Source organism: Arvicola amphibius, chromosome 4 (genome assembly GCF_903992535.2).
Source record: "Arvicola amphibius chromosome 4, mArvAmp1.2, whole genome shotgun sequence".
NCBI lineage: Eukaryota > Metazoa > Chordata > Mammalia > Rodentia > Cricetidae > Arvicola > Arvicola amphibius.
The window spans coordinates 68,366,054-68,380,442 of record NC_052050.1 but is presented as its reverse complement, the minus strand read 5'-3'; the positions used below and the strand labels follow the sequence as shown (position 1 = coordinate 68,380,442).

Here is a 14,389-nt window from a genome sequence, read left to right as displayed (position 1 = left end):
AGCATTCTGTTCTGTCTACTCCACCTATCAAAATCCTACCCTATCAAAAATCCAAGGCAGTTTCTTTATTAACCAATGAGAGTCCTCCATCAGTTCAGTTACATTTGGTCTTTGTAATAGATAATAAAATAATAAAAAATAATATTGTTGCCTATAATCCCAGTGTTTAGAAGGCAGGGGCAGGGGCAGGGGCAGAGGGATTGTTTAAGTTTGAGGTCAGCCTGGTCTTTGCAGAGAGTTCCAGGCTAGCTAGAACTACACAGTGACACCCTAGCTCAAAACTGGAAACAGCTGGTTTCAGTGCCACACATCAGTAGCATATACTGAAGGGGTAGAAGCAGGAGGACCCCAAGTTTGAGGTCAGTCTGGACTACATCTTTGGTTTGGAGTGATGGTTCAGTGGCGGGGAACATGTGCACTTGGCTAGGACCAGAGTTCTGTTGCAGACACCCACACCACAGGGGACGAATCACAAATGCCTCAAGCTCTGGCTCCAAGAGGATCAGACACCCCTGGCCTCCACAGACACCTGCACTTGTGTGCGCACTCTCTCCAGCTCCCCACACACATAAATAAAAACAATAAAAATAGACCATAAAGAACCAAAACCCAGACCAGCCCCCACCTAAGAACAAGAATATCAGTGCAACGCTCTTCTTGCATGCAGACTCATGGCAGTTAGAAATCTCATGCCCTCCATCCCCTCCCCACTGGCTGTCTTCTCCCATTCTACAGAAATCTGCTTTGACAAAGGAGAAATAATTTGCACATCCCGAAGTGTCCCCTGCCTTGCAAGAGAATTCACTGCCAGCTTCCACAAAGCAGCCAGCTCCCTCGGTGCATGTTAAGTGGTTTCCTTTGCAGGGTTTCGATTCAGGTAGAACTTTTCAGGCAAGTGCGCAGACTCATGCTCACCTGGAGAAAATTGGTAGCCCCCATCCCGGTCCGTGAGGGAAAGCTCATTTGCAAGTCTGATGTGATCTTCTACCCTCAGTTCCCCAGGGTCACTTAGTTGCCAGGCTAGAATGCAGATTTCCTTTCCGTTTTTATATTAAGATACTCCCGAGGAAGAATTTGGCTTTGGAATGCAGAAAGTCAAGATCTGAGTCCTGGGGTCGAATGTGATTAGGATCCATTGCAGGAATTTGAAAGATCACGTCAGGATTTGAACAGGACTCTGAGGGTATCCGGCCAGTTGAAGCGGACCCTGCACCATCTTTCTTGATGCTCAGAGGTCTTTAACTTGGTGATCTAGTCCTCTGGGGTTTCATTCTGTGAGCTTCAGAGACCAGGGACCCACTAGCTCCCAGAAGAGGGATGGTTTTGTATGTGTCTGAACCTATGCCCTTCTTCTGGGGAGAGAGCCCAATGCTCCTCCCAAGGTTTGCCAAGGAACTGGGGGTGGTTGTTTGGTTGTCTGGCGTTGGGGGTGGGGGCGTGCTCTAGTGATCAGGAGAGCTCACCGTTGGCAATTCTAGACTAGCTCCCCAGCTCCTGGACCCAGCAATGCAGAGATTCCTGTGTACTTATGTGTTGTGTTGATTCAGGAAGTGGGTGAGTACAATAGCCTTAGCTCAGTGACTTTAGTGTGATGGGAATGTGGGCCACTCTGCTCTCAGAGTCCTCTGTTTGCCACCTTCCCAAATGGGCTACTCTGCCCAGTACCCTCTCAAAGGGAAGGGCTACTGTGTCCAGCACCTTCCTGAAGGAAGGGGCTATGCTGGTTTCCTAGGAAATATCTGTATTCACCATAGATTGAAGCTGTGCATCAAAGACCCAGATCACTGCAAGAGAAATCTCAAAGCAATAACTGGAGCAAGGGAGAGGTAAATTGGATTTTCTGGGGCTGTCTGTCTGAGCGGTACCGAGAGCCTGGGGAGGGTTTGTGCTCTGGCTAGCCCAGCTGCTGTAGCGACCTTAGCACAGAGCACTTCTGAGAGAGAATGCTGCAGGAAGCAGCTGCCTCAGGCCTGCTCAAGGTGAGGTCCTGGGCTCCTAGAGCGGAGGATAGGTACATGGAGCCCAGTGCTTCTGTCTGAGGCCTGCTGTTGGGGACACTGTGGTTCTGAATAAGGCTCTGTGTGGAGGTAGGAAAGACTTACAGGGCTTGGGGTCAGGGTCTGGTTCTTGATGTACGTGGATCACCACCTCCTTCTGTAGGTTTCAGCCTCTCTCTTTGGTGGAAGCTGTTGAGTTCCTGCATTTTATCTTCTGGGGATCTCAGCAGAGGGGCTCACAGGTTGGGACTGGGTTGTGTAATCTCTAAAATGCCAGCTGCCCTTGGTTGGAGGGCAGGGAGAGAGGGATGTATTGGATGGACCTCTTGTTTGGGCAGGTGCTGGTGGCCACACACTGTGGCTATTTAGTCCAGGGGAGGCCATAAGAAAGCCAGGATTCACAGAGAAAGTGTGGGCAATTGGTTGGTGTTGATAGAAACATAGGGAGGCACGGAGTCAGGGGCATTGACGGGGCTCCTTAGCTGTGGTTCAGGCAAGCACATGAGGAGAGGAGGAAGGAGGAGGATGGAGGAAGAGGAGGGCTCCATTTGCTGTTTCCAGTTGACACCAAGGACCAGTTCCTTAGAGCCATTTGATTCGGAGACAATGAAAGGTAAGTGGAACGGACTGGCTTGGCACTCGCTGAGGTAGAATGCTAACTGAATCTTTTTGGTCAAGTGGCCTCTTGCAGGGTTCCACCTGGGTGCTATTGGCCATGGATCAGTTGATAGAGGACTCAGTGCCCAAAGTAGCTGTTGATTTCATGATCAACAGTCCCAGGTAGAAAATGAACGCTTCTTCGCATTTCTGGGGCTCCTGAGGGTCGGTGTAGATAGAAGGTGGCCTGCCTTACACAGTGCTCCTGGGTTTTCCCTAGGGAGAACACAAACGGAATCACACGAGGATTTGAGGGTCTAGAACCTTCCTGCTCAGAAGCAGGAGAAAATGGACACTACAATGATCATGCCAGATCCTGGCCTACGCTCCCCTAGGTCTAATAACCTCATGCTACGGTGGCCTTGTCTGGACCAAATAGGTCACCAAATTCTACTCTCTGCTTACTAGAGAGATGGAGAGGGGATCTGATGAGACCAAAGCCCGGGGATTTAGTTCAGGGCTCTGAGAAGTAGCAATCTCTTTCCTTTGGGAGGTAAGAGTGGTGTCCTGGTGGCTGTTGGCAGCTGTTTTGTGAGTATGAGGCAGCCGCTGTGAACGCGCAGAGGATGGGCCAGCTGAGGACGTAACAGGACGTGGAGTCACGAGTTCTGACAGATGGTCTGTAGTCTCCCGTAGTCAAGTCAATTTGAGAAGGCTTTCTGGCCTCTTGGATTGAGTACTTTCTGATCCACATGGCCAGGACAAGTTCATTTTTAAGGATCATCTTAGTTCTAGAAGTCTCTATCCAACCTGCTAGCCTATAACCCAGGACCGAAGCAGCCAAGGGGCTGCCTGTGGTAGGTTCTGGATGGCAGACGCCACGTTAGTCACTCTGTGGCTATGACAAAACACCTGACAGGAATCAGCTTAAAGAATTAAGGGTTTATTTGGGTTTATGGTTCCAGAGGGCCTTGCAGTCCATCATGGGGAGGAAGGCATGGCCAGGGGCAGCTGGTCACGTTACATTCTTACAGTGACCTGCTTCTTCCATGGAGTCCACTTTAAGTGTTTACAACCGTCCCAAGCAATGCCACCATCTAGGGACCAAGTGTTCAAACAGATGAGCCTGTGTGGGACAGGGCACTCAAACTGCCAGCCGAATGTGCCACCTCCTTTTTCCTTTGTCTGGTAAGGGCATCCTTGTACCTTCCTCTACCAATTTTCAGGATCAATATTTACCAGATCCTGCTCCCTGGACTAACGCTCTTCCTCTGTTTAGAGGCCCAGGAGCCTGCCCAGAGGCTGTCATCCTGGCCAGGCACCTGATTGGTCTGGTTCTAGCAATCCTTTAAAAGTATGAAGAGGTTCTTTCTGCATTACCAGGCATTTAGGATTAGAGCCTAATCTTACCTGTAATTAAGGATTAAAGGTAGTCTCAATCTAGAATTATCTGAGTTGAAGATTTAGGTTTTTTTCTTCCCCAAATAGTCTACAGACTAGAAAGTACTAAAGTGCTCTGTTTCAGAATTGTGTTCTTGCCTCCCTGAGTCAATTATGGGAAAGCCACAGAGCTCGGTCTGATAGTTATGATTGCACAGTTCCTAAGCCCCATGCGCCAGGGGAAGCCAAACAAATATGCTTCTGTTTTACAAATCCTTAGACATTTCCACAAAGGCTCCCTTAACTGTCTCTGACAGTAAGAAAATTAATAGATGAAGCTGACAGTGTGTAAAACGACTGTGCGTGTGGAGGTCTCTGAGGAGAGCATCATGTCTTCACTAGAAATGACTGGTGTGATGGGGATTCTAGCAGCGTGGGAGATGGATGGGCGGGAAGTCCACCAAGGGTTAAATGCCACCATTAATGGGCTCTTTCAATCAGGAAATATCTGTGGAACACCTGCCTCTTTTATAACCCTGACTGGGTACCCAGGATTGCAGGGCTGTGGAGAATTTTACAGAGAAGCTCTTTGACCTTGAAAACCTGCCCACTCGAGGTAGGAAGAGAAGGGGCACACACTGGAAGGTGTTCCGTGTTCTAAGAAGCGTGGAAGGAGGAAACGGTAGTTGGAAACCCGGGTTTTCTCAGGGGAAAAGGGTTTGAGTTAGACTTCAAAGGAAATGAACAAATCATTATTTGGAATGGAATTATGTATTATTGAATGAGCCTTGAAGCAGCCATTCATTGGCCAGAGCTTGGAGATTTTATTTACTGAGAATGTTGAAATAAAATTTATTATAACAAGAATTGGCCTGGCCTGTATTTGTCCTATATTTAAAACATGTAATTTTTCACAGTAACAGCGGAGAACATGAAATTTAAATGTGGGCTTCTTTATGGAGTGTAGGAAATGACTTCTTCCTGGATGGAATTGCACTATTGACTGTGTTAGGTTTGCAGGTGATTGAGCAAATAGTATTTTCTATTTGATCTTATTATATTTTAATCACATCGCAAGAAATGTCAGAATCGTACAAAATGAGAAACTTCACAAGCTCGTATTTCACGCCGCAGCCGGCTTGGAGAGAGCTTTGGAAGGGACCTCACTTGCATTGATTTGCCGTGGTGATCAATTGTGGTTCAGTGCTAACGGGATGGTGTGGGACTGACTTCCTCCATGATGGGCCTGAAGGGCACTTCTCCACATCCCCCTGCCTAAAGCTGGCCACACTGTGCTGTTTTATGCTGTGACTTGAGTCTGAAGGTCAGTGGGTGAAATAGCACCTACCTCTGACTTGCTAACACATTAAACCATCACGGCTGAACAAATATTGCCCTTGGGCCCAGTCATATATTGAGACACCCATTTTTCTTGCTTTTTCTTTTTTGCTCCCTCTGTCTTCTTCCCAATCTAGCAGGCAATAGGCCCAGGGCTTTGGGTTCGCAGTGGATCAGCATGGCCGGGCTACAGTCAGCTCTTGCCTGAGTTACTGGCTTTTGTTTTGGAAAAGCCCAAACCCTTCCTGTAGAATGGAATTTGGGTACTGGCAAGAGATATAGAACTTCCCATATCACCCTTACATTGAGATCCCACCGTCTGGGCACCTGAAGGGAGGTGCCAAACCCCAGGGGTGGCACATCAACAGAAGTGGGTCTGTAGCTTCAGGTGCCATGTCTCTGTGTGACACTGTGGAGACAGGAGGCAGAGGGGCCACAGGGATGTCACTGGCCCATGAGAGGCTCCTGGAAGATGGGATCCTGCCCATTTCATACAGTTCTGTTGGGACTGGAAAGACGGGGCTACAGAATTGTGATGGGAAGACCATGAGCAAGAAATCAGCAAGTGGAGTTTGCTTCATCAGGGAGTTCCCACAAGCACGAGCCGGGAATCCCAATCTGCTAGCTGCGGCACCCTGTGATGACCCTTTGGCTAGGGCTGGATTTTTAGACATCCTTATCAGAGTGACTCTGATTTACATGATCCTTATTCACGTGACCCTGGTTTGCACGGTAGAGACTGCTAAACCAGAAACCACATGTACAGCGGTTCATACAAACCTCTCAGAACTGTAGGTTTGCCAACCTGGATTGCCCTTCCTTGAAGGGTGTAAATTCCATGTCAGGAAAGGTCCCACAAAGAAACTTATCCAAATTGAGCAAACACTTCTCCCAAATGGCCCATCCCCTACTCTTCTGTAGGACCCAGAGGATGACGTACAATAGCCATGTCCACAGTTTTGAATGAGTCCAAGTATCCAGCAAGTCAAAGTGAGCCAATAACAAGTGATGGGTGTGCACAGAAGGCGAACATCATAAAACCAGCTGCTCAAAACACTTAGCGGAGGTTGGCAGGGAAGCCCTATTGAGAAGCCATTTGGAATCCCCAGTAGAGAGAGTCCCAGGGAAAGTGTCCCCTTGGGTGAGGTTTTCAAGTAAAAGAACAAATGACAGTAGAAAGGTGACATCATTAAGTCAGAGGCTCACAGATATCCAGTAGAAGCTGACTGGGGAAGTTGAGGCAGTTGGCTAGAGTTCCCAATTGAGCCCTCTCTCCACAGCTGGACTCCCACAGCTGAGCTTCCACGACCGAGCTTCCCTTCTCCCTCACTGCAGACACTTTCTATCACGGGACAGACAGTAGTAACCTCTACTGGACATGGCTGACCTAATTGTTCTCAAGGACACAATAGCTTTTACTCATGGTCTGTTTTGCTGTTTTCTCTCTTCTGTGTTACCAACCTGGGGGTGGTATCCCATCAGACCAAGGGCTTTGGAAGACACTTAACTTAAACACGCTTGGACCTGAAGTATAGGTACAACCCCACTTCCAGAGCCAGTGTCTCAGTGAGCCCAAATACCACATGGCGATTCCCCAATATAAGGCACATTCCTCCTGTGTCTAGGTGATTTCAGTGGCTGCCCTGTCTGCTTCCCTCTTTCAGGGTACTAAAGAAACTATTTGTCTTATTCTGGTCCAACACACGCATTCATCCACTCCACTCCAGTCCCTGCTATCCAGTTCTGGATACCCAGTTCCCTGCAGGAATGGCCTAGAAGCCCTTGACACTGTTGAGTCTGTGACTTTCATTCCAGTCACCTTGGTGTCCATAGTCTCATTGACAGCACTTGCTTCCTCCTAAGGACTTATCTGTAACAGGGATGCTGTTCTTTGCAGCCTGCCCCTGCCAGCCCCATGCAGTCTCCTGGGCAGCTGCACCCTTGCTGTGTGCAGCCCTTTTAGGGAAACCAGGCTTTAGCCTAACCTGGCTTTTCTAAAGCGAGAACACCTGATACTGTGTTCTCTGTCATCCCTTTAAAAATGTGGTGTGTGTGTGTGTGTGTGTGTGTGTATCTGTCTGTATCTGTCTGTCTGCGGTGTGTGTGTCTGTGGAATCCCAAAGGACATCCAGGGCTGGAGTTCACAGGTGGATGTGAGCCACCTCTGTGGGTGCTGGGGACCCAGGTCTTCTTCAAGAGCAGAAACTGGGCACAGCAGAGACCCGTCCTGACCCTCCAGTTGTCCGACTTGGGTATCGCTGCAGGATCCGGAGTACGCCCGAGGACCTCAGGAACCATGCCGAAACCACACAGCGAAGCAGGGACTGCCTTCATTCAAACCCAGCAGCTGCATGCAGCCATGGCTGACACCTTCTTAGAACATATGTGCCGCCTGGACATTGACTCCGCACCCATCACGGCCCGCAACACTGGCATCATTTGTACCATTGGTCCTGCTTCCCGGTCTGTGGAGATGCTGAAGGAGATGATCAAGTCGGGAATGAACGTGGCTCGTCTCAATTTCTCTCATGGAACTCATGAGTACCATGCAGAAACTATCAAGAACGTGCGTGCAGCCACAGAAAGCTTCGCCTCTGATCCCATTCTTTACCGGCCTGTTGCTGTGGCTCTGGACACAAAGGGCCCTGAGATCCGGACTGGACTCATCAAAGGCAGCGGCACTGCAGAAGTGGAGCTAAAGAAGGGAGCTACCCTGAAGATCACCCTGGACAACGCCTACATGGAAAAGTGTGATGAGAACACGCTGTGGCTGGACTATAAGAACATCTGTAAGGTGGTGGAAGTGGGCAGCAAGATCTACGTAGATGATGGGCTCATTTCACTGCAGGTGAAGGAGAAAGGCGCTGACTTCCTGGTGACAGAGGTGGAGAATGGTGGTTCCTTGGGCAGCAAGAAGGGGGTGAACCTCCCTGGAGCTGCTGTGGACCTCCCTGCTGTGTCAGAAAAGGACATCCAGGACCTGAAGTTTGGGGTGGAGCAGGATGTAGACATGGTGTTTGCGTCTTTCATCCGCAAGGCAGCCGATGTGCACGAGGTTAGGAAGGTCCTGGGAGAGAAGGGCAAGAACATCAAGATCATCAGCAAAATCGAGAACCACGAAGGTGTCCGCAGGTTTGATGAGATTTTGGAGGCCAGTGATGGGATCATGGTGGCTCTGGTGACTTGGGCATTGAGATTCCCGCAGAGAAAGTCTTCCTGGCTCAGAAGATGATGATTGGCCGATGCAACCGCGCCGGGAAGCCAGTCATCTGCGCCACACAGATGCTGGAGAGCATGATCAAGAAGCCCCGCCCCACCCGTGCTGAGGGCAGTGATGTGGCCAATGCGGTCCTAGATGGAGCAGACTGCATCATGCTGTCAGGAGAGACCGCCAAAGGGGACTACCCTCTGGAGGCCGTTCGCATGCAGCACCTGATTGCCCGTGAGGCGGAGGCCGCCATCTACCACCTGCAGTTATTCGAGGAACTCCGCCGTCTGGCGCCTATCACCAGCGACCCCACAGAAGCTGCTGCCGTGGGCGCTGTGGAGGCCTCTTTCAAGTGCTGCAGTGGGGCCATTATCGTGCTCACCAAGTCTGGCAGGAGTGCTCACCAGGTGGCCAGGTACCGCCCGCGTGCGCCCATCATTGCCGTGACCCGCAATCCCCAGACAGCTCGCCAGGCCCATTTGTACCGTGGCATCTTCCCTGTGCTGTGTAAGGATGCAGTTCAGGACGCCTGAGCTGAGGATGTAGACCTCCGTGTGAATTTGGCCATGAATGTTGGCAAGGCCCGAGGCTTCTTCAAGAAGGGAGATGTGGTCATTGTGCTGACTGGGTGGCGCCCTGGCTCTGGCTTCACCAACACCATGCGTGTAGTGCCTGTGCCTTGATGGCCCTCTGGAGCCCCTCTTCTAGCCCCTGTCCCGTCCCCTTCCCCATCCCATCCATTAGGCCAGCAACGCTTGTAGTGCTCACTCTGGGCCAGAGTGTGGCGCTGGTGGGCTGGGACACCCGGGAAAATTACTGTCACTGAAACATGGAATAGAGCCCAGCTGTCTGTCTATCATATGGCCCTACCCAAGCCAGGGGTGACAGAGGAATGCAGAATTGGAAACCCTCTGGCTTTATCACAAAGGGGCAGCAACATCTCTGTGTACTTTGCTCCTGTAGAAAGTTGCCCAGAGAACTCCCAGCCCTGGCCTGGAGTCAGGAGACAGCAAGAGTAGGGGTTTAAGGCATGGGGCCCAGGTTCCTGTAGAGATGATAACCTCTGGCCCCGAGCCGGACTTGCTTCCCCAACAGCTTTGGCCTCCCCCACTGCTCCTTGCGCACTTCTCAGCGGTCACTGCAGTCACACCCTCCACCTCCCATTCTACTGTGCAGCATCTCCAGGCCTGTTGCTATAGTGCCCACCTGAGTGTCAATAAACAGCAGCTGAAGCAAAAAAAAAAAAAAAAAAAAAAAAAAAAAAGAGCAGAAACTGCTGTTAACTACGGGGTCATCTCTCCAGCCCCGTCTACCACATCCTTTAAAGCAAGAGAGGCGTGGCAGGAAGCAAACAAAAGATCCAGCTCATCTTATCAACTAAAGAACGCAGCATCATCTACCAGAGAAATGGTTAGCTCAGTGGCTTCCATGGTGCCCAGCACTACAAAGGGGAATCGTGCCCTCCTCACCCCAAGCTTAAAATAGCCTGCTGAACCATAGGAGTTTGTCCAGCACACTGGGTACCTTGGTGTGCAGTGTGAGAATGGTGGGAACAGATTATATTGTACATTTAAAGAAAACGTCATGTATGTTCATGGTATGGTATTTACATATGTCATGTTATTAGACTCTGTTGTTAGGTTTTAAGGTTACTAATGGGTTCTTTCTTTCTCTCATCCCTATCCCTCTCTAGGCAACCTGAGCTAGATCTTCGGTTAAGCTCCTCCCAAAGGGGAGGTTGAACCTTGTGAAATAACATGCCCAGGTTTCAAGCTGCTGAACTTGGGCGCGAGCTGGTATACAGCCGTAGATACGAATAGAGTATCTGTCTTTTCCTAATGACTGTGAGAGCATTTTATTTGCTAAGAATATCAATTATGTGTAGACACACGCCGTGAATATCCCTTGGAATTTTTAATGAATCTGCATTGAATTTATTATCATTTAGGGCAGAAGTGGCATCTTCACTTTTATTCGAGGAGCCGAGTATTATTTCTCTTTGTTCAGGAACATGGATTTAAATCTTTTTACATACTCCCATGGATGTGGTCACATGTGGATGTGGTTTGTTGAATTCTTAGGTATTTCATCTTCCTTATGGTGTGTTACCCTAGAGCTGTTTTATATTTTTTTGTTAGTATTTTGAGTTAGATCTGTTTTAAAAAATATTTTCCTGATTATTGATCATAAGAGTACTTAAATTGTGTGTGGATGTATGTGTATGTGTATACACATTCACAGTACTCATATATAAAGTACTTGTGGTTGGGGAGATGGCTTAGTCAATAATAAACACAAGAACCTGCATTTGACCCCCCATAAACTATGAATAATAAAGCCAGGCATGGTGACCCACACTTATAACTCAGAGTTAGGGAAACAGAGACATTAAGACTCTGGAACTCATTGACCAACCAACTTGGCCCACTTGGTAAATTCTAGGCTGGTTACCCTCGTCATGTAATATCAGACTGTCTCTGTTTTCTCAGAGTGTAGCTAAGTACAAGGAACATGGAAGAAACTTTTATCAGGGGTCAGACCTGTACGGTCCCTACTGAGTGCAGCTAGTCCTTACCAAAATGAATGGTGAGTATAAAATGCACACTGGATTTTGAAGACTTAATACAGGAGAAATGGATATAAAATGTATCATAATACATACTTGTGCTGAGTATATTGGGATGACGATATTGTCACATTCATAATTAAATAAAGTGATCCATCAGGCCCAGCGTGTGCAGTTGTATCCCTCGTCTGGGCTATTAGGGGTCTCCCAGAGTTACATTGGATTCCCACATGTCCTGTGTCCTGTGTGTGTTTCCCCTGGACTGCCTCTCAGGAGCTGCAGGCAGAGCGGATGCTTCTCAGTGGATTAAAAACCAGCTAAGGTTACTCAAGTCCTATGTATCTTCCGCTTAGCTTCCATTGAGAGGAACAAGTCCCAGACCAAGCCCAGGCCTGCTGGGCAAGGCAGTATCTTCTGCCCACCGTGGGAAGAGGGAGGAACAGCTAAGTGTCTACCACTTGTGCCTTAGAGATAAACGGAGCTAGAGAGTTTGAACCTGGTGTCTGCAAGAGTCTCTCTCAGGACACTGAAGGGCTGATTGATGGAAAAACCCTTGAAGACATCCCTGCTCCCATCCCCAGAATCTGTGTTCATGTGACCTGATACAGCAAGGGGACTTTGCAGATGTGATTAAGTTAAGGATCACGAGGTGGGGAAGCCATTTATCTCAAACTGCCTGGGGAGATTGATATTTCAAGGCCCTTCTATGAGGGTCACTGGTCAGGGGAAGAAGGCTCTGTGACCATGAAGGAAAAGGGGACCAGCGCTAGACAGGTAGGTGGTACACTGTCAGCTTTGAAGCTGGAGGATGGAGCCGGAGCTAAAGAATGCAAGCAGACTTTAGAAGCTGGAAGGGGCAAGGAGACAGTCTTCCCGCTGCCTCAGAAGACTCACTTCGTATCTGGTCTCTAAAACAGTTAAGATAATAGATTGGTGTTGCCTAGACCACCAAATGTGTGGTAATCTGAAAAACACAACAGGAAGGCAATACAGAAACATGTGTATTGGCAGCGTGAGCTACTGAGGTACTGAGCAATTGGTGGCAGATTTGGGAATATGTGTGTGCGGTTGTTTTCTGGCATGTCACAAGGGGGTGCTCACCTACTCTTTGCATCTCATTTCCTCTTCTGTAAATGCCATCTCTCAGGAGTGCTGGCAGCAGCTTTCCTGTTTCTGTTGGGTGACTAGCCACATCTTAGTGGCATGAACTTAAACATCTTTCCAGGGGCTGGAGAGATGGCGTACTGGGTAAGAATGTTTGGAGGTTTCTGGAGGTTTCCAGCACCCATGTCACATGGCTCACAACTACCTGTAACTCTACCTGCAGGGGATCCAATGTCCTCTTCTGGCCTCTGTTGTGACCTGCACTCATGTATACATACCCCCACCTAGACAAATACAACACATATGCACACACCTATGCACACACAATTAAAAATTTAAAAAGTCAATTTTAGCTAGATTTGGTGGTGTTTGCCTTTAGTTCCGCACTTGGGAGGCAGAGGCAGGCAAATCTCTGTGAATTTGAGGCCAGCCTGGTCTATGTAGAAAGACCCTATCTCAACAAACAAACAAAAATCTCACTAGCAACCTGGTCTAGAGGCACAGGTTTGTGATTCCATCTACTGGGGAGACTGAAGCAGGAATATATCAAGTTCAAGACCAGCCTAGGCTACAGAATGCCTTCAAGGCCTGTCTGGGCTGCTTAACAAATTCTGATCTTAATAGTAAAAGAGGCCTGGAGATGTAGCTTAGAGTAGAGTACTTGTCTATTATGTACAAAGTTCCATCCCCAATCCTGCACTCAAAACGAAACTGTAACTCTCTTCAACTGACCAGCTTATGGATTCTACAATATTGCTGTTTTGCACATTATATCCATAGCTGGAGGTTATGCCTAATATTTCAGATCTTACCTGGGGTCTGGACAGAGCAAGAACTACTGGGACTTTGACTTAAGAGCCGGCCTCTAGATCCTGCTGAGCACTACTATGCGTGATAAGGAAGCTGAGATTTATCCAAGACTCTAGGGATGCTATCACCTTCTTTCCCTCCTTGCCTCCCTCCCTCCCTCCCTCCTTCCCTCCCTCCTTCCTTTCCTCCCTCTCCCTATACATAGATGATACTATGATCTATTTTTAAAAATCCAGGCAGATGGTAACTGTGACAGATGAACTGGGGGGGGGGGACTGAGCCAATCAAGGGGGAAGCTGGCTTATTCACCTGGTCAGGAGAAGCCTAGTTCCTCAACCAGGACAATGGCAACCAGGAAAACTGGAGCAGAGTGGTTAGGAGTCTGTGAGTTGGTTGCAGACCCGAGTCTGAGGCGTGTGGTGGATGCTACCTAGAACTCCTCTTCAGCATCCAGGACTTGGTCCCCCAACTGACCTTCTCCACTGGAAGAAGAGGGTGATGGGCACAGGAGGTAGTGTTAGAATTTCTGTTGGTTTGGCAACATAAAAGTCGTTGGTAACCTTAACAGGAGGGGCGTATGGGAGGACAAAGCTTAGATAGAGGAAGGTGAAGCCCAGAAAGCATCAAGGAAGGTTGGATAGTAGGAGGAATGGGTTGTTTGAAACCCTGCTGGCCAAGGATGGCGCTATGTTAACAGCCAGGGAGCTCAAGTCTTCCTATATTGACTGAGGGTGGGGAAAAAGTTGGGAGAAACATGAAAAAGTGGAAGGTACCCATGGGTAGGGGAGGGAATGCTAGAAACACAGGCAGTGTCCAGAAGTGTCCATCTTGAATGGTAGGCTCTAGGTTAGTACAGAATCAAGCAGGCCTTGTTTGTGTGTGCTGGAGGTCCATGCGGTCGAGGATACTGACCCCCAGTGGGGTACCATGCACCAGCTGGGATAAGACACATCAGAAAGATGATACTGACCCCTAGTGGGCACCAGACATCATGCACTAGCCAGGATAAGACACTTCACAAAGAGGCTTTGACCTTGGTGTCCTGGACTTGGTGCCAATGAAGGTAAAGGTAGGAGAAGTGATTCTCATTAATCCCTTGTAACTCCTTGATCAGTTTCCTATCCCATCTAGTAAATTTATTTCCAGTGATTTTTTTATTTTACTAAAATGATTCCAAAGAATTTAATTCCACTTTCTGTAAACTGTACAGAGAGGATTTAATATGCCAATCAAATTGTATCCATTATAACTTCTGCCATTGTTAGCTTTCTTCTGTGACCATTGTTTCTGTCAAATCCAATTTTCCTGGACAAATATTTGCAGATTGAAATTTTATCAAGACAGTTTGATCTCTCTGCTTCGCTCTCATTCTTGCCAGATTTATATATG

At 48.4% G+C, this 14,389-nt stretch overlaps 1 pseudogene; it reads left to right on the top strand.

Moving 5' to 3' along the window:
* Positions 1 to 7,596: 7,596 nt before the first annotated feature.
* LOC119812376 lies at positions 7,597 to 9,232 on the top strand (annotated as a pseudogene).
* The last annotated feature ends 5,157 nt before the right edge of the window (positions 9,233 to 14,389 follow it).